We start from the raw sequence: 25,867 nt of genomic DNA on the forward strand, positions 1-25,867 counted from the left end.
TCCCAGGGCCTTGAATTTTTTCCACCAGATTCACAAACTTTGAAGGATTTCAAGAACCCATGGGAACCCTGTTTATTAAACACATTTAAAAACATTTTTTCTGATAAGGAATGCTTAGTGGAAAATGTGTGTTGTGCAAACTGTGCTCATGTTGCATTGTTTTTGAGATCTTCATGTGTGATGACATTTAAAGTCTCAAACAAAGTCTATATTCCCATGTAGCAACTTGTTAGCAACCACCATTTAAAGTCACTTTAGAGCTTTAAAAAGTCATGAGTGGGGTTTTACTGGTGTGTTTTTTGTCATAGAATAAAACATAAAAATACAATGAGCTTATATCCACTCATGATCTTGAGTTTAACCAATAAAACATGCCAGGAAACAGACATTTTTAAGCTGTTTTTCCCATACATTCTAGGTCATGGAAATTCAGCTTTTTAGTCAGTGAAAGTCAGGAATATCATGGAATTTGACATCTGGCTTTTAGGGTGGAAACCCTGTTATCATGCTTTACGATTACTTTGAAAGATGGTATGGTTTGATGTGAGCAGAAGACCCGTAGCTCTGCGAACGTGATTCTCCCTGCACAGTCAGAGTTTATTGTTAACACATCTGATAAGAAGTGAAGGATTTCCCACTATTGAAGATGAACACAAATACATCCAGTGAGTAAGCAGCACCTGAAAGCTCCCTGACCAGCAAAGAAAAAGGCTAACGTTAAAGTTTTGACAAGAAACATGTACAAGTTTTTAATTTAAAGTTAAAACTTTAAAGGTGAAGTTAAATTAAAGGTGAACCATCAAAAACAACCCTTTAACCATCCAACTTTATACTCGCAGTTTACATTAGCTTTATCTCTTTACAAGTACTACGAATAATGTGAAATAAAATGTATTGTAATGAAAACAACCTTTATGTCTTTGCACCTGTATGAGTGTGTGTGTGTAAGAGAGAGAGGAAGAGAGGTTAAGTTTTTTTTCTAATAAGTGTCAACTTTCTGTGGTTTCTGTGGCACTGCTAAAAGTTTGACATGTTCATTGTGCACAGAAGGGTTTGAAAGAGGCAATAAGAAAAGATGAAATAAGATGTAAACAGTGTGCAGAAGGAAGAGTAAAGGGCCAAAATATGGTCCACTTTTTATGCATAGATGAGGGTCAGTGTGCGTGTGACGCAATTTTCTTCATCAGAAGAGTGAGCGCGTACTACGCACAACACAGTTTTTTTTAAACCTGAGTACATTGTACCCATAGGTGGCACATGCGAGGAGAATGTAGCTTGTAGCCCAGGAGATGCATTGCATTTTGTCGCAATGCGCATGCGCCAAAGATCTATGTAACGAGTCCAAAATACTGTGGACTGTGCGTTCAACCGTGCATGCACGTTCTAACATAGCTCATTTTTATATAATTCTACATTAAAAAACACAATGAGACTCTGTATGATCAGCCTGACCTTATAGGCATTAAGTATTTTATAAGGTATGAATATGAATTTAAACGAAGTGAATGGTACACAAATACAACATTAAAACATTATAAACCACCACCATCTAACCCCGGCCCAAAACTCACAGTAAATTGGGGGGAAGCAAAAAGGTACAAAGGCATACAAATTAGCCACCTTGTGAAATATATATGAATTGTCATGAAATTGTGTTGGTAAAATAAAAGACATGCCATATCGGCACCTGTTTTTTAAGATGTACGTCATTTAAAAAGTGCCCATTTAATTTTTTTTTTATATCTGTAATTAGTGCAATCCCCAAATCAATACTAACTAATAAAACCTAAACCAACCTGCTGCTCCCACACAGACACCACAAACAACAGGAACTTTGTCAGTATCACACAACGCCTGGAGACATCATGTCTCCAAAGTCTGTTAGATCTGTCTGCAACAACCAGTAAAGAGTAGCTGGAATGCAGTGGGTGGAAAGCAGAAACAAATGGAAAAAGTATAAGTAAAAACAAAATGCATTATGTGCATTATGTTATGGATATCTACAGGAACAAGTATCTAGGTGTGGTCATTGATTGTTCATTTTCTTGGAAAGACCACATCTTCTAGCAAAAATTATGTTTTCTTAGACGACTTTGGAGTAAATCAGAGAATTATACAATTGTGAAATGTCTTTTTAAATGTTTATGAAAGTCATGGGTGTGAAAGAATATACGTCACTTTAAAAGGCACAATGTGTATGATTTCATTTTAAAAACAACAGCGAAGCTTTATGAGTTTACGATGGAGAGTGGAGCGATGGGAGATGTCTTCACCATCCAGAGATGTATGGGATTCGCTTATGTTCACGGATGAGGTAATGAATACATTTTTACGTTTGGTCACACTATTTTATGCCATGTTTACAGACTTCAAGAAGCTTTATGTAATGTTGTATTTCAGTTGAAATGTAAGGGGTTATTTTGTACTAACATTAATTAGTTTACAAAATGTTATTGGTCAATAAATAAAGCAATTTATGCCATCTTCTTTGTCTGACTATTTTTAAATTCAACCCTCCCTGAAGAAATTATATGTAAATTATATCTAATCATTATTAACACTGCGGGGTTCAAAAACGCGGTGCAGCGTTTTGACCTGATTTCTCATCATCATAGCAGAATCAACTTAAAATACTCAATCATTAATAATCATACACTTAACCAGAGGGTTAATAATAGGGATGTCCCGATCTGATCACGTGATCGGAAATCGGGCCCAATCACGTGGTTTCAGACTCAATTGGATTCGGACGTTACCTCCCAATTAGGACTCGGATACATGGGTTTAAATTGGGCCAGGGCCGTCCGGGGCCAAGCCCCCATATAGGCTGAAGTGTTTTCATTTATAGGCTTCACGCTCGTGCGTGCATGGGACCGACGACAAAAATGGATTGCGCGACCGGGTTTTTACTGCTCATTTAAACGACATGTCGATCGTTTTTGTCACCATGTGCTCAGTTAATCTACATTGGTACGCAGCTCCGCGTCTCACTCAAAACCTCAAGAACGTGCATTCGCGCAGGATCATGACATCAAGTAGAGATGAGAGATAGAGGTAAGAATGGTGCCAACGTCGAAAAAAGGTTTAATTCATTAGGTGAATTAAATAAAAAATAAGGAACATCTTCTATCTGTTTTAGCTCTTCTTTATTCTTTTTTTATGTATTATAGAAGTATCCGATGGGACTCTGTATCGGTAGATACTCAAAATCAAATGACTCGGACTCGAAGGGCAAGAAACTTAATCGGGACATCCTAGTTAATAATAATTTAGAAGATCTGTTGCTTGCTTCCAATAGAGTTAATGTTACTCAATTGTTATTAGTTATGAGAAATATTTGGCAGATCTCACCTTTTTTTTTGTCAAATATGTTACTCTTTACTCAAATATATAAATTCTTTAGGTTGTTTTTTACAGTGTATAACTGATAAGAAATAAGATCCAGTGAAACATAGGCTCTTTGTTAGGCTGTATAGTTCTTTGTAGTGGAAAAAGGTTTCACATACTGTGAAAAAGTTAGAAATGTATGAAACGGTTCTTTTAAGAACATTTGACTGAATGGTTATTTGTGGAACCAACTATGGTTTGCCTACGGCATCATTGTTAAGAGCCCTTTCAGGAATTTCACTTTTGTGCACTGGTCAAAAGTTTAAGGTCAATTTAGTGAAATGCTTCTCATGATCTTAAAAACCTCATTATTTGAAGATGAATGTTTGTATTCAGTTTTTTAGACAAACAAATGTAATTGTGCCAAGTGCCAACATACTGTATTAATTGCTGTCATTACATTATATATTAAAGCAGGTTTGGGCATTCCTGGTCCTGGAGGGCTACTTTCCTGCAAAAAAATCAAACACATTTTTGTGGGTCCCAACTTAACATCTTTACATTTGTGTAATTCCGTAGTTGTAAAAAGTTTATTATTATTACATAGTGCATTAAGTCCATGATAAGTCCATGATATTTTTCAACAATAAATTAAAATCTGAACATTCAATCAATGTAATGCTGACTTCACAAAGAAGCTGTGTGTGAAAAGGGTGGGAAATGGTCATGACAATATCTGAAAAAGAAAACAGCTAAAAACATATATATGAGATAACCCCTTGAATAGCTTCACCAGTCTCTTCATTCTTGTGTTCCCATTTGCAGTCACATTCCATAAACAAAAAAAAGTTTAAAGGTTGTGTTGACTATGACAGACAGAATGACTCCAGTTACTTGAGATTTTACTAAATTGTACCTAGATAAAGAGTCGTCGTTTTAATCTTTTGACTGGACTGGAATCTTGTCTGGGTATGAACGTCATGAGATGTGGAGATATGAATTCTCCTCTAAAACAAAAAAATATGAAATGCAGGAAGGTGGGATTTGCCGCTATACGTATCGTTCAATCTAAATAGCTTCATTGCAAACATTGACAGTCAAATTTGTGTGTCAGTCTCCTTTGGGAATGTCACTGGAAGACCACTTCAGCATATTTCTCAATGAGCTTCTTCTCGAGTGAGATTTACTGACTGACTGTTATTATCTCGTTTGCCTTGGGTGGCAGATTGCCAACAGTTTAACTGTACAGGAGGACCCCAAACCACTGTCAAAGGGTTTGCAAACAAGGAGGGGTTGCTTCTGACTCTGTTTGAGTAGTTAAACGCTGAAATTCACCCCAGGCAAATAAATGTAATGCGAACAGGGAACTCAAAGTAGATTTGAGATGTTTGAAAGTGACCATATGTGAAAGTGAGAGTTAAAGCTGTATGTGCAGTGTACAGTAGGTTTATTTTGCTCATTTGTATGAGTTTGTTATTGTGTGCGTAAGTGGCACGGAGGCCCTAACAGGGTACACGCCACTTCTTGTTTTCTCCCAACTGTTAAGGAAGTGTGTGTGTTGGATGTGTGTGTATGTATATTAAGGAGCATAAATACCACAAGAGCCACAGTGAAGCCATCCCAGGGTCAACACCACAACCCACACAGAGCCAGTGGCAATCATACAGACAAACAGCCCCATGTACACACACACACACACACACACACATATATATACATTGCCAAGAAACCACAGCAGAGAGCTGAAAAGGATGGAGAGCTAGATGAGGTTAGAGTGGGGAAATGTGTGTATGGTTTATCTCTGATGCAGTTAACTTCCTCCAACTCCACCACATTGGTGTGGTAATAACAGAGGTGTTAAAGCATAGCCGCACACACACAAACACGTTATCGTATTTCTCTTCTGAGAAGCTACTTGCTCAGAACCCTTAAGAATTCAGAGACCAACATCAGACCCAAACGTTCAACCCGAGAGCCCCATTGACCTGAGATGAAGAAATAATGGCTAACAGGCTGACGTTATTCTCCAGCAAAGGTAAACAGAGTAATTGGCAGGAAATGAAGGTGTGATGTCAATTTCAACCCTGTCTGACCCCACATTACCCTTAAGTGAACTTTGAGTTCACTGAAAATATTGTTTTTAAAAGGGACTGATATGTATGTTTGTCAAGCACAGTTTGTCCATATTTTACCCAACTATGGGTAAAAAACAACCCAACATTTTTAGTGTGAACGCTTTACACAAGAGCATAGCCAGATTTTGAACGTTAGTGTTGTAATGTGTTAACTTTAGTTACAAAGAACGATAAAAAGCGAACGATAAACCAAATACCCATACTCACAATTCCTTAGCCTTGCCTTTAAAGACCCCGTAAAGTCCCTGAAGAGCGACTAATTACACATTCACTCTCTTGCATGCTTTAGCCATGAATATTTCACTATTCAAAACAAAAGGTGGCTGGTTAGCACCGGGTTAGCATTGGAATCTTTGTGTAATGCACAAGCGTTTGGTTTCGGAACATTCCGGGTGTGGGACTATCAGTTGCCTACTCATTAAATTTGCAACAGGAGGTCTAAGGAGTCACAAAGAACACAATATAAAGTTTCATTTTTGTTGTTCTAGTCTGTTCACTCTGTTCCATCTTGTTTTTGACCTGCCATCGCTACAACAACACCCTGGTTAAATATGCTGTACATTTAGCAATCGGGCAAAGAAGGCTTTCACCAGCCTCATACGCCCTTAAAAATAAAGGAGCTACAAAAGGTTTTGGTAACACTTTACTTGAAGGGGGGTTCATAAGATTGATGTGACACCTTCATAATCATGACATGAAGGAGATTTTATGCATAATTTTGTTGTGTCATTTGTTCAATTATGTAATTTTTAATGCAAAGATGACATTGTTTGACATTGCCTTTGTTATTACAACTCTACATAAACCAATACATCATAACTTGTTATAAATCTGTCATAAACATGACATAGCATAATAATGATCAAACTTAAGAAACTACCTACTGTAGCTTTATGGATTAACATTACATTAAACAGGTCATTTAATGGTCAATAATTAAGTGTTAATACTATGTCAAATCATTTTAAACTCATAAAAACATTATGAACTGAAGAATATTCATGACGCTGTTATACAACTATTTGACAGAGTATTAACACTTAATGACATTTTAATGACAATTTATATTTGTACCACTGTAGTTGAGGTCAAGAAAAATAATAATGATGCTGTTAAAAAACTATTTGACAGAGTATTACCACTTTACCACATTTTAATGACAAATTCAATTTGTATTACTGGTAAAAAGTGGTCAGTTATGTTGTCTTGGTAATGTCAAGTTGTCATGACAAGTTATGATTTATTGGTTAATGTCAAGTTGTCAAAACAAAGACATCTCAAACAATGTCATATTTGCATTAAAAATGACATAATTGAATGAATGACACTTAATGACAGTTGACATAAACGTGCGTAACATCTCCTTAATGTTCATAGCACGTGTCATGTCATGATTATGAATGTATCATGTCAGTCTTACGAACCCTTCAAGTAAAGTGTTACCAAGGTTTTTAACAGCGGTGCAACAAAATAAAGAGTTTTGATTCCCCAAACGACGACTAACTCAATTTTCGGCTATAAAGGTTCTTTATGGAACCATACAGCCAGATTGGTTCATGTATGGCATTGTGAATGTGTAGCACCTTTATTACAGCCAAGAGATGCTCACCTCACCAGTTTGCTACTAGACGTTTCAGGTGTATTATTTCCAATCCATAAAATATTGCTGTGTACAATCGTCACATTCCTTAAGTTCCCCCCAGGGAGAGAAAAAACCTGTATGACAATTATTCTGATAGACAGTTGTCCAAATACAAGCTGATGTATGTGACATGATGAACATAAAAATTTTTGAAAGATGATGTACAAGTGCCCGTGGCATTTTTACTTTTAATTTCACAGACACAAATATTGTGTTGTCAAGCAACCATTACATTCAGATGGTCTGTTCCATCTGGGCTCCCGTACCATTCACAGATGGTGTCTGGGATCATGGAAGGGTGTGGTGAAGGCCCAGGTCACCTATATAGGAATTTTCTTTCAGGCCATAAACGGCATTAGGCACAAGCTGTTCTGGATTCCTCATGAATAAAGCTATTAAAATGTAGGGCTTCAACAACATACGGTAGGTTATTTAACCTATTGTTGGTCAAATAAAAACATTGTCTTGGTTATTTACCCCAACGGTGGGTTCGTCCCTTTTTGACCCAACACTGGGTGAAAAATAACCCAGCATTAAGAGCTTTCCCTATCAGACCTTTATTCCCTCTATAAAAATGGCATCGTCTCAAGAAATGTGTCCTGTTTGAAAAAAAGGCAGAAACAATACCGTAAGAGGCGTGTCGCAGTGAGGACGTTGTGCGTCATTGCATCAAGTTATAGTTCGGTTCTTTGACAAGGGGGTTTCAAATACAGATAAACATTAATAACGACAAATGTGTGCAAACTGGAATAAGGCAGAGGTCAAAAAGCTCCTCACTATCCAGGCTGAAACTGAGATCATTTGCCAGCATAAAATAAGTGTGCACGTCATGCGCAAGTTCATGATCAGGTCAGAAAATAAATGCATGTGTGTAGTTTCTCCAGAGAGAAAGAGTGGATGATAAGCAAACTTACACAGATTACAGAAGATACATGAATTGGCTGTACACACAAACACGTAAGAGTGTCGGTTTCACATTAATCCACTCTGGGACCCAGAATAAAAAAAAGGTTTCCGGGTCCCCAAACGCCAGATCCATCTGAATGAAACGCAGATACGATACAAAATTTAGAGTGCTCTTAGAGTGCACCTAAACCTGGGGTCACCAAACATTTCATTTAATCAAACTTGACACAAACCAAACAAGCATAAAGCAGTCATAACAAGTGATCTTAAAGCAGGTCAGATGGAGAGGAAGATGGAGAGGTTTTGTGGCATGTTAATGGGAAATTATAGCCATGCTGACAGAACCAACTCAAGGAATGTCCTTAAAATCAGTAGAGTGTTAAAAACCTTTTAAAAGCACACAGGTGCCACATTCTTATTGCGCAAAACAAGCTGATGATCAATTACATGCAGGTTTACACAAGACATTACATATCTTAAAGACAGGACAATTTTATCTGAACTCACTACGTGCAAGGGAGGAACCTGGAGTGGCAAGTGTCTGAGTCCCTGTAATGTCTGTTGAACATTGCATTGTTTTCAAATGGGGCATGTGTGCTAAAAGCTCAGTAAACTGGTACTGTGATCTCTGTAAAATGCTTTTGGGAGAAACGAGAGGACAACATCACTGCAAGTGTTAGAGTAGGTGTATGACTCTGTATAACAGCATTGTTTTCAAATGGGGCATGTGTCGTATAAGCTTAGAAAACTGGTACTGTGATCTCTGTAAAATGCTTTGGGAAAAAGAAGGACAAGATTACTGTGGGTGTCAAAATATTTGTATGATACTGTACAATGGCATTGTTTTCAAATGGGGCATTCAAAGCCTGTTGGTAATTTTTTAGGCCTTTTTTCTTTTGTTAACTTGGCAATTGGGAAGCATCACAGGATATGTCAACTATTAAAGAATGCACACCATAGAGATTATACAATATAAAACTGCTTGTTACTTCACTTCCTTTGGTCTAATCTGTTATATTTTTGTTCTGTTTTTTTAGATGGAGAGTTGTTATCAACTTATGTTCAGCAGTTTCCAGCTGAAATGACTTCAAATTCATTTCTGTCTATATCTGTGTGTCCTTTCTCTGAGCCCCAAAATGATAATTGGTGTGCAGTTCACATGGCTTCACATGAACAAAATAGTTTTGTTAAGCTTTGTTTTGTTCCCTCACATCTGAATTCACTTTGGTTTAATCTTATAGTTAAACCCTGAAACCTACATTTGTTTACCAAAAACCATTTGCTATTTTCTTTGTAAAGTGACTTCCCTTGTGAACTTAACTGTACACACCAGAGGTCTAAACTTTAAAAATATTTTCTTTCCTTTTTTTGAGTTCATGTGATCTTTCATTTTATTAGTTCTCTGCTCAGGACATCCCACCTTCATGGTACATCCAATAATAAAAAGTGGGTAAATGGGATGTTGTTTGCTGACCACTGAGAGGTCATGTAATTAAAGCAGGATTTAGTCAGGAATGCTTTTTGGATCTCTAAGGATCATTTGGGAAGCTTACAGGCGCAAACACCCTGTAGTATGGCTGTTTGTCTGTATGTATTCTTGTGCAATGTTACCATTGAGACATTTTTAGTGTCGTGAACTTTAACTTCTCAGCAATATCATGAGGTTTCTCCTACCTTGTTGGTTGTTGTGGACACTGTTGCATGTGTTGCGTGTTACCTCAGGTGGTAAAGCAAAGAGATGTTAAAGGGTCGTGAAACCCTGCTGCAGTTAAGCTCCAGTCTAGTGTAACAAATATTAAGATTTACTAAGAATAGCAGTGTTACAGAAATAATAATATTTCATTTGAACAAAGGTCAAGTAAAACTGTTATAGTTGAAATAATAGCGTGTTTGAAGATAAGGACATGGTACCTCAGGACAAGGTCAAAGTCCACCTGCCTCCCGTAGCTTTCGCGAGCAAATTTATAGTTGATGGTCAGTCTAGCCCTGACAGGATAACAGGGAAAATCATCCGACATATTAATAGAGTGTGTGTCATGGTGCACTCAAATTTTACCTTACTATACAGAACCATATCCAGGTGCGATTGTCCCTGAGCTCCAGATGTTAAAAAATATTTGCGTTGAGCCCTGCACTTATCAGTTTATTTTTGTCTGCATGTTGTCCCTTAAGCAATCCATAATAAAGCTATTGCAAGCATTTAAAATCAATGAAGCGTGTGCTGCTTTATTAGCCGCTCTCTTATAATGCAGTAACGCATTAGGGAAAAAATATGACAAAGAGCTTCAGGTGTAAAGTGTGTGTCTGAGAGAAAAGATACAGAGCTACTTCAAACTTTAGCTGTCACATTTATAATCTGACTTGGTAACACTTTATTTAGATAGTCCACTTTAGACATTTTACTAACTATAAGTAACTTTGCAACTACTTATCAACTACCAATCTTTAGAGAATTAGTAGACTGTCTGCTTAATATCTACTAACACTTTATTGTGATGATATCTCAACAGATATTCAACTGACTATAAGTATCTTTGCAGGTGCATGTCAACTCATTCCACTTACCCAAACCTCTTCCCTAACCCCAACCCTTACAGTCTACTAATACTCTAATGTCAGTTAGTTGACGTATAGTTGCAAATTATTGAAAGTTAGTTGACATGTAGTTGCAAAGTTATTTATAGTTAGTAGAATGTCTAAAGTGGACTATCAAAATAAAGTGTAACCTCTGACTTCTATAGAAAAAAAGTGTTTAGTCTGACTGCATGTTTATACATATATTCATAAATACAAAAGAAATATGAGAGAAGATTATAATGCTTAGAGTAATGCACTATCTTTTTAAAACTGCTTCATAACAACATGAGTACTGTAGCTCTGAGATTTTATGTCTTTCTACAAGTTTCCTCAAAGGCTAAAAACATTAATGGAATTAACACTGCCTTATACAATGTACAATAAACAGACAATATTAATGTTACCAATGTGGCCATCCAAAGTGCTTTACAATCTGCCTCACATTCACTCATTCACTCACTCATTCATACATCGACCCTCATTCATATGCGTTTGTTCTTCACATAAAGCTATCAAGCATATAAGAAGACTTTATAGTGCATATGAAGCTTTTATAATACTTTGTCCTATTAAAGCAAATACCTATTTCATTGCTAAAAACAACGTTATTTTGTGTATTTGGTATGATGTGGTTTATGGTTAAAAACACATTATTTTTCACACACACCATACATATTTGTAGCTCCAGATTTCACTCGCTTCCTGAAACACAAATTTGAAAAGCTCTGTGTCCCTGATTGGCCAGCTAATCTGTACATTGTGATCCCTGGAATACCTCTGATGCCAGCCGTAAATGTGACGCTCCTTACCATGTTTGAAAGATTCGCTCACAATGCAATGCGGGAGTTAACTTACAGTATGTGAGTCCGAAGTGGGAGAAATTATGATAATGTCGGTCTTTGCTACATCCCCAATCCCAGGAAGGAAACTGTTGCCTAAAATCCGTGTGTTTGTTGTAGTCCAAGAAAATAGATTTACGTTGGAGACGATAACTTGCGTCATGGTTTACTTTGGGGTTTTAACCTTTTGCATATCGTTACATATACACACTTACACACCAAAGAAAATGTAAAATCGTGAATCGGACAATAGGTGCTCTTTAATAGTTTGACAGTAACAACCAAGGTAACACATAGTATCAGATTTGGATCGGTACCGTATTCATCCCGCATAAAGGTGAACTCTGCAGGACTACGGCTCTCTAGGACCGAACTCGCCTACCCTGTGGACATCAAAAGGTCAGTTTGAACCCCAAGATTTTCTTTTGTGCTTATTCAGGGACAACGTGACCTTCACTATTTTAATATATAACAATAAATTCTCCATTCAAGTCTATTGTTGGGCCAACACAGTTTCATCCATGCAATTGTATACAAAGTATAAGTGTAATGACGTTCAAAGTGTGAACTTCAATTTTCAAATGAGATAAAGAAAATGCACAATAACATCCTGTATCCTGACTGTATCCTGGCTACATACAGTACAGTGGATTGTAGACCCATCAAACAGATTCACAACAAGAGTGAGTGTCATCTTTTATCATTTTACTGAGCATTCTTGTGGACAAAACACAAACATCCTGTTTCTCTGGATCTGCACAGGACAAGGAAATCAACTTTCCTTCCTCCTCAATCCATTCACAAGCTCTCAACCCAAAACAGTACCACATTACACACATACACACACACACACACACACACACAAGCTTGCTCATTTCGATTGTGCATGCACACATGAATAATACTTTTAATCACATAAATTACAGGGTTACAAAAGTTTTTCAAATTCTCCTTGAAAGCACATCCATAAAAAAGCTAATCCAAAGAAATGAATATAATAGTCTCACAAACTCTCTTCATATTCAGATTTCTAGCTGTCACATCCAGCTTTGCAACTATGCAACAAAAAATCTTTTGTTATCAAGCCAAATTAGTAGAGACAGATTCATCCCCACAGCTTACAGACATCCTAAAACTTCACTGTCAAAGCTCCCTTTTGTCTGCTTACAGTTAACCCACATATGTAATTAATGTGAATGACAAATAAATTGTGCTTGGCAACGATCACCTCACCAACACCTTTTACACACTGACAACAGATGTATGCCGGGGCCAAATAACAAACAGAAATGTTCCTACAGGGCAAACAGCTAAAAAACACAGCAGAAATGAAGTTTGATGTCTGTTCACTTTGTAGCGTAAAATCTGTGAACGTGAATGACACATGGGAAACTGCCAAACACATCCACGTTTGTGTGTAAGCAGTGCTGTGTGGGTGGACTACTATTGTCTACTCATTAGTATGCTTGTCTTTTCCGTTTGATTGTTTTTCTTGAACGCAGCTGTGTGGAGAATCACACTCATGGATTTGACAACCTGAGAGTTACCACTTCCTATACAGCTGGACACTACTGTACAGTCCTCTACACACGCACACGCAAGTGTCCTTAAAAATACGATTCATAATATTCGTGTGCCTTTACTTGCCGCCAACGGAAGGAAGAAATTGATTCTTGGCTACGAAGTTATGGATGAAAGACAAACATCCTGAATCTTTCTAACCCCTTCCAGTTCTCCATACTTTTATTTAGATATGTGACATCATAGGGAAGATTTGAGATCGTAACCAGGTCTTATCAATGTGAACTCTTATCAGTCTTAACAGACTCCAAGCCAGCTGTGACAACACATTTCCAAAGCAGAGAGAGGACACATCCTGGCCGACTCAATGCACTTTCTGTAATGCTAATTGTATTGTTTGTGGAGCGTTGCATAAGTCTGACCGTGGTAATTCCCTGATCACAGCTGCTGTTTAATGCTTATCGTCACATACTGTTTATAATTAGCAACTTATTGGTCAAAGTATTGTGAGAACTATTCATAAAAAAGATGAATGCCAATGTCAAATTTTAAGCACAATACATTTGATATTAAATAGAGGATTGTGGGTGGAACCATCATTAAACTCCCATCATTTAAATAGCACATAAAAACCCATTACATAATTTGATGAAACACTTGATTTATATTTATTAATGTTCGCATTTTAAGACCATTTGTTCACTGCTCAATATTTCATCCCCAATTTAATATCTTTTGCAGTTTAGCTTTTCAATTATTATCCGATTAATGCAGCCTAAAGTAAATACTGTGATCTAATCTAAAATGTATCCTAAGTGCGTCATGTCTTTGGTTAAAAGATTTGGTTTCTCAAACCTTTCCCATAAGATGAATAATGATAATATTTCCATTTCAATGACTCAAGCGACAAGTGATTACATTTACTCCGAAATATGCTTGAGACTTCTAATTTGACCCAACTACAAGTTAAAGGGGCCAAGGCACGAAAATCTGACTTTTTCCATGTTTAAGTGCTATGATTGGGTCCCCAGTGCTTCTATCAACCTAGAAAATGTGAAAAATATCAACCCAGTAACTTAGTTTTGGTAAACCATTCCCTGCAAGCATGTGAAAAAATAGGTCATTGAAATTTGGCTCCCCTTGTGACGTCAGAAGGGGATAATACCGCCCCTCAATCTGCAACCACAACACTGCCATTTAGTGCCAAGATCAGCTAATTTGCATATGAATTTGCATATGAAAGGTTTTGGTAAACCATTTTCTACAAACACATGAAAAAATAGGTTGTTGAAATTTGGCTCTCCTTATGATGTCATAAGGAGCTCTTATTATAATAATACCGCCCCTTAATCTGCACTTTTCAACCACAGCACTGCCATTTAGTGCAGAGAGAGAGAGAGAGAGAGAGAGAGAGAGAGAGAGAGAGAGAGAGAGAGAGAGAGAGAGAGAGAGAGAGAGAGAGAGAGAGAGAGAGAGAGAGAGAGAGAATAATTCACAGCACAATTGAGTTTCAATTGCAACAAACCACCATCATTGTGATCAGTGTTTGAATTTCATCAGCTCATTTGCATTTTAAAGGACACACCCAAAACGGCATATTTTTGCACATACCTACAAAGTGGCAATTTTAACATGCTATAATAAATTATTTATAAGGTACTTTGAACTAAAACTACACATATGTGCACTGGGGACACCAAAGATTTATTTTACATCTTAAAAATGTCTTGTGCCATTTACCTTTTAAAACAACCTAGTAGTTTTTAATGTTATCCTTTACATATATGCATATGTTTTTTTTTATTTTACCATGCTTTGTTAAGTTCCAAAATATTTTTAATATAAGCATAATTGGATATGAGAAATGACATTGATTTTGCATGGTTTTCATGTATAAACCTAGCCAAAAAGAGAGTAAAACATGCCTCTGACATGTGATCTTTATCTTAGGTTATGCTTGTATATTTCAGATATAAGGTGTGCTATGGGGTAGGGCTTAACATTGTGTTCATTTATGCTTAAGTCTTCCAGACAGTTTTGCAAGTATAGTCCTCAGGGCAGCTATCAGTCTCCTGCTGCTGATAAACGTGAAGTTTAATATTGCTTTGGGGAAAACGTCAATTTATTTTTGTATGCATATAAAATTTCTGTTCTTGAGGTGAAAAACAACCCATGAGCAAGAGTGATTTTTTTAGAGTATTCAAGGTCAACGATAATCACCTGAGTCGCATGCAGCTTTCTGTCTGGAGTTCTCTAGTGCATTATGAGAATCCAAGCCAAGTTTGCCTGAAGGTTTAAGATCCATGAACGTTTTGATAGTTTGTTTTTTATTTTGAAATGAAATATGCCGAAACAAGAATATGGGAACTTTATTCATTTTTACAAAAAAATAAAATAAAGTATTCGGCTTGGACAAGCGAAAATGGACAAGTGGCTTTAATATTTGTTTTCCACATATGTGCCACACTCTAAAAACAAACGGTGCTATATAGCACCAAAAGTGGTTCTTTGCTCGTAATCATAGAAGAACCATTTTTAGTGCCATATAGCACCTGTGAAGCACCTGTGTAGAACCACATAGTGCTTTGTAGAACCATATGTGGTGCTATAGTGGTGCTATATGGTCCCTATATGGTTCTACACAGGTGCTTCACCGGTGCTATATGGCACTAAAAATGGTTCTTCTATAATTACGATCCAAAGCAACAGTTTTGGTGCTATATAGCACCGTTTGTTTTTTTAGAGTGCAGTCACATTTGTATCTACCATTCATGTTGTATTGACATTTGACTGTCAATTTCTAAATGTTTATTTGAATACTATAGGATATGCAGATGTGAAAACTTGAAATTGTTCAAATACATAAAGCCAACATGCCATAATTTTTATTTATTGTGTTCACATGTACTGTGAATTTAAAAATTATTCAGACACCATTCACATTTTCAGGTTTGCCATGTTGCAGCCTGATACTACAATCATTTATAGTGCACCTATTTCATTGCTAAAACAACGTATTTTGTGTATTTAATACAATGTGTTTGTGTGGTTTATGGTTCAAAACACACATTATTTTCCACATACTGTAAATTTTTGTAGCTCCAGATATACTGCTTTCCTGAAACGCACTGATTTTGTACAAAGCTCATCGATCTGAGAAGCGCTGTGTCCCTGATTGGCCAGCTAATCTGTACGTTGTGATTGGCCTGAATACCTCTGACATCAGCCGGAAATGTGATGCTCTTTACCATGTTTGAAAGATTCGCTCACAGTGCAATGCTGAAAGGAGCTAACTTACAGGCTGTGAGTCCGACGCGGGAGGAATTATGATAATGTCGGTCTTGTCTACGTCAATAGGAAGAGGAAGTAAACTGTTGCCTACAATCCGTGTGTTTGTCGTAGTCCAAGAAAAGAGATTTACATTGGAAATGATAACTCACGTCTTTACTTTTGGGTATCTACATTTTGCATATTGATAACATGTACTAATACACACTTACAGACCAAAGAAAATCGTGAATCGGACAATAGGTGCTCTTTAAAGAAAATTCTCATTAACAACCCCATAATGACAAAGTGAATTTTAGGTCAGTAAATTAACTAATGTGAATAAACTGAAATACCACATTTACATAATCGGACAATTTAGTATTTTGTTGGAGTCTTTTTGGGTATGACGCAATAGAAGCTTTGCATGCCTGAACTGGGGATTTTCTGCCATTTTTCTTTGCAAATCCTCTCAAGCTCGGTCAGGTTGGATGGACCATCGGTGGACAGCCATTTTCAGGTTTCTACAGATATGTTCAACAGGGTTCGAGTCAGGACTGTGGCTATACAGTACCACTCTAGGACCTTCACAGAGTTACCCAAAGGTAACTTACCCGATCACACAGAATGCGTTTATGACAGTGCTAGTCCCTTTTAATTTGGCCGCCTCCTGTGCCACACCTTTTTGGATGAAGTTTTTTAAGGAATTTCTTTTAGCCTTCCACACATCTGTGCCCTGCATCCTGCAGGCAGTTGTCATCATGGCTTGGTTTTGCTCTGATATGCATTGTCATCTGTGAGCCCTTTTATAGAGAGGTGTGTGCCTTTCCAAATAATGTCCAATCAGTTTAATTTATCAAAGATGGACTCAAACCAAGATGTACTGCCAACACATCCTGAAACAACTCAGCAATGATCAAGAGAAATGATTGGCACCTGAGCTCAATTTCAAGTGTTGTTGCAAAGAGTCTATGTAAATGTGATCATTCAGGTTTTTCCTTTTAATAAATTTACAGGCATTTCTTTTTTACTTTTACTTTACACTCAGTACCCCATAATGACAAAGAATTTAAACGATTGATGTATCAGGCTGCAACATTAGGTTGACAAAATAAAGAGGAAGTGGGTCTTAATACTTTCTTAATGCACTGTGTACATGATTCAAGTTTCAAGTGTCTTTATAACTAGTTACTGCTGACTCTAAAAACAAACGGTGCTATATAGCACCAAAAGTGGTTCTTTGCTCGTAATCATATAAGAACCGTTTTTAGTGCAATATAGCACCGGTGAAGCACCAGTGAAGCACCTGTGTAGAACCAAATAGGGGCCATATAGCACCACATATGGTTCTACACAGGTGCTTCACTGGTGCTTCACCAGTGCTATATGGCACTAAAAACGGTTCTTCTATGATTATGAGCAAAGAACCACTTTTGGTGCTATATAGCACCGTTTGTTTTTAGATTGTATGCTGAAGTTCACCAGACAGTTTTACAGGTATAGTCCTCAGGGCAGCTGTCAGTCTCCTGATGCTAATAAACCTAAAGTTTCATATTGCTTTGGGGAAAAAGTATGATTTATTTTGGAATGCATATACATTTTATGTTCTTGAGGTGATAAACAACCTATGATTTTTTTTACTTAGTATCATACTGAAGTATGCTGAAGTTCTATGTTGCACGCAGATTTCTCTCCCATGTTCTTTAGTGTATTACAACAGTGGTAACAACATGTTGTATCATATCGCTTACTATGCCAAGAGTTTCAGAGAACAAGACTAGCTCTTATTGCACATGCAGCATTTCACTGGACTGAATTTAAGACTCCTGCAAACATACGGTGTACTGTACAGTAGTCTGATCCTGAAAGTGATATACATGCTCCCCCTAGAGGCTACAGAAAGTTGTTTCATAGCCTCTGATACAATAAATATATCCCTAAAGATACCATATCTTCTTTTCTGTTCTTAAAATATAAAGCTAACTTTTTTAGATTATGTCAGACAAGTCATTGTAGACGGGCCAGTGGCAGCCCCACTCATATTTACTATATTTACTTTTTATATTTAGAGCATAGCCTATTCTTTGCTTTCATTGATTCCTTCCATTCCAAGGTAAAGAGGAAATGTGAACGTTTAATTTGGGATATTACCCATGAACAAAACGGGAACAAAGCCAATAAACTTACTTGGCTTTGAGTTGATATTGCATAATTCACCTGAATGATTGAAGAACACGATAAATACCTTGTTGAGTCAGAGTCGGCACAGGACCAAATGTGAAAACACCTTGACTTGTTTCAATTTTTCAATACATGACAAATTAGACAACTTGGGTGTCCTGACAGCCTGAGGTGTGAAGCTGTTTTTAAGACTTGTCTCAGGCTCTGTGGCAGACTATCATTATGGATTTTCAGACACATCATCACTGTACCTGTAGGCCAGGTTCACCACAGAGTAGGCTATTTTAGGCGCACAAATTGATAAAGCCCACAAGAACATTTCTATGGCTTTCTTACAGAGATTTAATATAAACTTGTTGGTGTGTTTACTACATTTTTGGCTAATGTAATCATCACATCAACATGTGTGTGAATTGTCGCTTTGCTTACCTCAACACTGCTGATCTTGTTTCTGTCGTTTGTTGGATTCACTAGCACTTGAACTTTCAAGTCGTCGTTTACTTCTTTTTCTTTCATTTAAAAGACGAGTTTTGGCGGCAACAAAGCGGGATATTAACGCTGTTTATTCAAAACAAAATGGGGTGTATCTGTTTACATGTAAGCAATGTCACACTAAAAAGTTTGTGTGATAAATTAACGGTGGAAATCAGAAAACTGTTTACGTCACTTAACCCAAATAACCACGAGGTGGAGACAAAACTTATATTTCCACGAACTTGTCCAAAGTTGGGATATTTCTTTCTCTTGTCTTGTAACGAGTCTTTTGCATTTTCCCGTTGTTGGTTTGATTATGCTAAACTATGCACGATAGATAGATAGATAGATAGACAGACAGACAGACAGACAGACAGACAGATAGATAGGCATAACAAAACCATCCCAACTGCCAATCAAAACTAGCTCCAAAAAAGCCAAATTACCATAGGAAAAACGTCAAGATTTAAAATATGTCACTCCCATAGGCTACCTACAATGTTTTACATTCACTTTATGCATTTAACACAATTTCACTGTGTATGCACATTTATAAACAATCTGATTTCAAAAGTAAGATTATCATGCCTTAAAGGGGACATTTCACAAGATTTTTTAAGATGTCAAATAAATCTTTGGTGTCCCCAGAGTATCCTACATATGTGAAGTTCTAGCTCAAAATACCATAAAGATAATTTATTATAACATGTTGAAAATGCCACTTTGTAGGTGTTAGCAAAATGTGCTGTTGTTACGTGTGTCCTTTTAGTTTTAAATGCAAATAAGAAGAACTCTGTACTAAATGGCAGTTTGTATAGTGCAGATTAAGGGGTGGTATTATCCCCTTCTGACATCACAAGGGGAGCCAAATTTCAATTACCTATTTTTTCACATGCTTGCAGAGAATGGTTTACCAAAACTAAGTTACTGGGTTAAAACTGGGTTCTAAGCACTGTGGGGCCCAATTATAGCACTTAAACATGAAAAAGGTCAGATTTTTATGATATGTCACCTTTAAGATGGACAGCAGATGAACCAAATTCTTCCACCTTCACCCGGTGGACAAAACAACAACCCACAGCAACAGTTTTAAACTAACCCATTTCTGCAGGAAAACCACAGACTTGGCAACAGCGCAGTGCACACACTCTCTGTGTTTAAACTGTTCTTTAGGCAGTTTAAAGAAGTTAAGTAATGTGTATTAACTGAAACAACAGTGATATTCTTAGGACACTTAACATATATAGCACAAGTTGAGAGGGGTAATAAATGTGTAACTTTTTGGTCAAGGGTTTTCTACACTCTCAGAAAAGAAAGGACATAATTGTACCTTTAGGGGTACAATGGCTTGTCACTGGGGCTGTACCCTCAAGGGTACAGTTTTTGTACCCTTGGCAGAGGGTACAAATTTGTACCCTTGTGATTTGTACCTTAAGAGACCAGTTTTGTACCTCTGGTGACAATTTTGTACCTTTATTTAACAGTACAAATATGGACCCTTCAAAAAGGGTACAAAATTGGCTTTGACAGGGTACACTCATTGATTATGGTTTTAAAACTTATACATATATCTCAATCTAAGTACTGTAAACTTTAAATTCTAAGTGCATATGACTCAATATATGTGTGTTGGTTTAGCCAATCGTTCAGCTTAAAGGTACATTTTAAACATTAGTATAAAAAATGATAACAGAAAAGATAAAATACACAGTTTATTGAACAATCATTTATTTTACAAAAGGTTTAGATATAAAACAGAAGTGTGCTGTTCAGTCCAAATTCACAACATTAAAAACTAATATTACATTTACACTTTACTTATGAAATATATCAAGTATTCCTTTATGGCTTTAACAGACTGTCCAAACAGGAATATTTTAAAACAAAATCAGTGTGCTGTTCCTTAAACCAAACAACATTTAAACATTTTTAACAGGGCCACATCTGTCCTTGCCAAGCAGTGAGAAACACACAAATATAAATTTTTTCCCTGATAAAACTGTGGTGTACTCACAGCATAATGAGTAAATGAATAGGTCCATATGGAGTAACATTTCTTTAGTTTTTATTGTGTTAATGACGGGTGGTAGACGATAGTCAGTCAGCCTCCTTAATGGTAAAGATCGAAAACTGCTCTGGGCACGTTCATACTTATCTGTGAGAAAACACAAAAATATGAATACATTTTCCACTGACAGAACTGTGGTATACTCACAACATAAATAAATGTGGTACCTTTAAAGTTTTTGCGTGTGAATGATGGTTGGTCGAGAACAGTCAGCCACCCTCAATGGTAAAGATCCAAACTTGCGCGGGAAACGTTTGTGCTAAACTGTGAGAAAACACACATAAATATGAATTAATTTTCCACTGTTTGGTTGAGCAGACAGACAGACAGACAGACAGACAGTCAGTTAACGTTAGTCCTTACTGAGAGAGAAACACATAAATATGAATTATTTTTCACTTACATAACTGTGGTGTATTCACGCAACATAATAAATAAATAAATGTGGTAACGTTACCTTTAAAAGGATTCTGTGTAACTGACTTTTGACGTTTGGTGGCGAGTAGACAGTCAGTCAGTCAGTCAATCTCCCCCTTGACTGAGAGATTCAAACTTGCGCAGGAAACGTTTGCGCTAAGCTGTGAGAAAACACACATAAATATGAATTAATTTTCCACTTACAGAACTGTTGTGTACTCACTTAACATAATAAATACATTAATAAATGTGGTAATGTTACCTTTAGAAGGTCTTAAATGACTGTTTGGTTGAGAGCAGACAGAGAGTCAGTTTACGTTAGTCCTTACTGAGAGAGAAAACACATAATATATTTTTAATTTTCCACTTAACGTTACAGAACTGTGGTGTACTCAAACAACATAATAAATAAATTAATTAATGTGGAAAACGTTACCTTAAAAAGGTTTCAGGGTAAATTACTGTTTGGTGGCAAGTAGACCGTCTGTCAGTCAATCTCCCCCCTGACTGAGAGAGATTCAAACTTCCACGGGAAACATTTGTGCTAAACTGTGAGTAAACACACATAAATATAAATTAATTTTCCACTTACAGAACTGTGGTGTACTCAAACAACATAATAAATAAATTAATAAATGTGGTAACATTACCTTAAAAAGGTATCAGGGTAAATTACTGTCTGGTGGCAAGTAGACCGTCTGTCAGTCAATCTCCCCCCTGACTGAGAGAGATTCAAACTTCCACGAGAAACATTTGTGCTAAACTGTGAGTAAACACACATAAATATAAATTAATTTTCCACTTACAGAACTGTGGTGTACTCAAACAACATAATAAATAAATTAATAAATGTGGTAACGTTAACTTACCTTTAAAAGGTTTCTTGGTAAGACGTGTAACGTTATACAGTCTGTCAGTTAGGCTACGTTCATACTACAGTCTGAAACGACCCAATTCCGATTTTTTTGCCCCTATGCGACCTGTATCTGATCTTTTCATGACAGTCTGAACGACACAGATCCGATCTTTTCAAATGTGACCCAGGCCACTTGGGTATGTGGTCCTGAATCCGATACGTATCCGATCTTTTGAAATGCGACCTTCGTCTGAACGGCCAGGCCACATGGATCCGACCCGTACGTCACTGATACGCTACAAACGTCATAATTCTGCATTGAAGTAGGCAAGAACGATAAGATAAACAACAACCATGGGCGACACTGCTCCACATCATTAAATTTTGGCCGTATGGGTGCACACGTTATATGATTTCACATATAACAGCGTTCTCCAAATATATTAATATATAGCATATTATTATAATGCTGCGAATAATATAAGTAGCAGCTTTCAATAAATATTTTTAAAATGCGTTTATAAATCCAACAACCCCTGTGACCGGTCGACACGTCCATAAGAGGTTTCTATGTTTATAAACCATTGCCTCTTTGTTTCCACATTTAAAAGACAAAGCTGGCAATTCTGGCTATACTTTCGTTCTTTTAATAATTTCTTTATTTTATTTATAAATCACTCTGGGTTATCTGATTTATCTATTTGGCTTGTGTTTTGTTTCCGTGCACTTGAGGCATTTTGCACATTTGTTCTGCACTTTGTTACTTCTGACCTTATTTTATAAAAAAAAATTGTATTTATGATAAACGTAAATTCTGATCTAATTTAAGTCTGTAAATTTTGGATTGCGTTTCGTTGTATCGATGTTGCGCTATTGCGTGCTGGCCATGCTTGCGCATGCAATTTAGCCGAACAGGCTAGGTGCTCTTCGTCTCATATTTAGGAGTTCATCAAACTAAACATTAAAAAACGGATGTTTTTCGACGGGTATAAGTTTTTAAAATGTATTTAAAACAAACTGGTTATTTTGTCAAAAGTTAAACTACAAAACAGGTAAGCCGTTTCTTTAAATTTCGGTGCTGAAACGGAAAATATCTGCACCAAACCTATATTTATGCCTGACACGACTGTCTTCGTGTGTTCACTTTCAAATGATAGCAAAGAGATTCCTGAAATAAATAATTTCATCAGGTCTTTCTGTATCTAAAGTGAATACAGAGATGATCAAAGTCAAAGCAAGGAAGCAGGTATTTCTATGCTAAATAATAACGCGTAGTGTCTATAAAATCATTAATTTCAGTGTTTTTCTTGTTATAAATTAACGTTTAATGAATTGTATATAAAGCTTAGTTTTTATCATTTACAGTAACAAACACAAATTATTTGTCATTTCTCATTTGTCGTTTTTTTTGTCATGACTGCTTTGACGCGCTAAATCTCCAAATTATATAAAAACACTGAATTGTAGCCGGAGTTTCCAAGGCAGGATCTCCTTTATTTTTTTTAGGTGTAGTTATCAAAATGTTTTTTGTGTGATGTTCTGTAGATCGTGGCTTTAAAATGATATGAGGAATAATTAAACAAATGTTACCTTACATTTTACATAAAAAAACAGAAGATTGTAATTGTGCTGGCTCCGTTGGGAAAATAACTTTAATATTGCAAAAAGAGCTCCACTGTTGACTACACCGTTGTTGACATCCATGTTTAACGTTAGCTTACAAGTGATGTCCTTGACCGTGGAGTACTCTTATGCGCATGCGGGTCACTTCTGGGTCATTTCACGTTCACACAGGAGATCACAAAAGGTCGCATTTTATTGGAAATGTGAACGGCCTTGCAAAAAAATCTAATTTTTTCAAAAAATCGGAATTGAGCATTAAGCCCTGCAGTATGAACGAAGCCTTAATCTCCCCCTGACTGACTGAGAGAGATTCAAACTAAACTGTGAGAAAACACACATAAATATGAATTATTTCTCCACTTACATAACTGTGGTGTACTTAATGAACATTAACCAGCTCATAAAAATGAGTCTGAGGAGTATGAGGCAATAGTGCTGTGTCAATATCGCGTTGACTCGTCTTATACAACTTTACACAAATAACCGTAACCGAATCAGTATTAAAATGAAGAGCCACGACAAACAACACATTTTTAAAGTTTAAAAATGTTTTAAAGATGATGAATGAGTTTCCAGTGCTTACCTGTTAATGTTCTTTAAGTGTCTGTCGTCCTCCTGCGCTGCTCTGTGAAACTGACTGCGACCGTGAGATGTGGGGGGATGGGCGCGTGTCAAAATAAAAGCGCGGGTTTTTTTCGGTGTGTGTGAGGGATTCAGTTATTCAGTATTTATTCAGTTTAAATAATGGTTAATCAATTGCAGTTTTTGAGTTCATATCACAGTTTTTATTAAGTGAAATTAACTTTTTTTTCATTAAAATTTTAAATTTACATTTAAAATTAAACACACTGTCAATGAACTGAAGAAAACTAATACTACTTCAATACCCATGTGTCCAACTAAAGGAAACAAAAATTGACACAATAGTTATTTACGTTACTCACCAGATTTACAGCAGTTGTCTAGAACAACAAATAAAAAAAAATGGCAAGAGGCTGTCTCTTAACATTGTACCTTATCCTTTAAAAGAAATGGTACAAATATGTACCTTTTAATGCTTGGGAACAAATATGTACCTTTTTGACCCTCAAAAAGGTGCATACGTGTACCTTGAGGTCCAATAATGAGCCCTATGGGGTACTTTTGTGTTGATTGTACCTTGGGGGACACAAATGGACCCCTACTGTACCCCTATTTCTGACAGTGTAGTTACTCTGGGAATGGATATTGACCACCTTGGATGTCGTGTGCGCGCATACGTGTGCCTATGGGGTGTGTTTTTGTGTGTGTGCGCGCGTGTGTCGAAAGGAAGAAAATATTTATTCCACACATTCATCTCTGTGCGCCAGAATTTGTGTTTTGTTTAAAGATCTTCCAGCATGGCAGGACATTTCCCTCATTCCAAAGGAAATGAAACTGAGTTCCTGTACTAGGAAGGATGCAGTTTTATAATGAAATCCTTAGTCATCCTTTATTTTATAACCTGAAATCTAAAAACTTTCATGTTTCTGTACCATCCACATAAATAGTGCAGTAACATGGCAGGATCAGAGAGTTTTGTAACATGACTATTGTTGTGTCAGAGCCAGGTGATATATGATCCAAGAGACCCAAGTCCAAAATAGTCAACCACAGCAAATGTAAGTTAATCTCAATGATCAAGGTTTACAGAAGGAAAAAGGCAAGAGGAACAATAAAGAAGACAACGACCACGAAGCATTCAAATAAAAAGACTTCTTAAAGACTACAAGACTGATGATTAAGAAACAAGAACAGATTTTGATATGGATGATACGAGAAGTGACAATGGCAGCGACTAATTTTTCTATAGGGACAGAGTTGAGATTTACAATGAACAAGGATTGAATCTTTAATCATTTTAATGTGAAGTTAATTTTTGATGTGTTTTGTGACCCTTGACAAACTGGCCTTTATTTGCATTGCAGAAGAAAGTGCTGAAGGCTTTGCAACGCCTCGCCCAAACAACTTATATTGTTAATTTCTTTGCTAACGTATGTGAAAAGTATAATTTCT

General features: G+C 36.7%; 1 long non-coding RNA gene across 2 annotated transcripts; it reads right to left on the bottom strand.

The window, feature by feature from the left end:
- Window positions 1-20,568: 20,568 nt before the first annotated feature.
- Window positions 20,569-24,509, bottom strand: LOC135738949 (uncharacterized). Of its 2 annotated transcripts, XR_010528806.2 has the most exons (8): window positions 24,417-24,509; window positions 22,224-24,154; window positions 22,005-22,117; window positions 21,791-21,903; window positions 21,617-21,682; window positions 21,395-21,515; window positions 21,105-21,201; window positions 20,569-21,024 (listed from the first exon to the last, which is right to left on the bottom strand). It is a non-coding gene; the product is annotated as an uncharacterized lncRNA (long non-coding RNA). The 2 variants fall into 2 exon arrangements; XR_012334729.1 differs by lacking the exon at window positions 22,005-22,117.
- Window positions 24,510-25,867: the final 1,358 nt, after the last annotated feature.

The sequence above is a fragment of the Paramisgurnus dabryanus genome, chromosome 12 (genome assembly GCF_030506205.2).
Source record: "Paramisgurnus dabryanus chromosome 12, PD_genome_1.1, whole genome shotgun sequence".
Taxonomy (NCBI): domain Eukaryota; kingdom Metazoa; phylum Chordata; class Actinopteri; order Cypriniformes; family Cobitidae; genus Paramisgurnus; species Paramisgurnus dabryanus.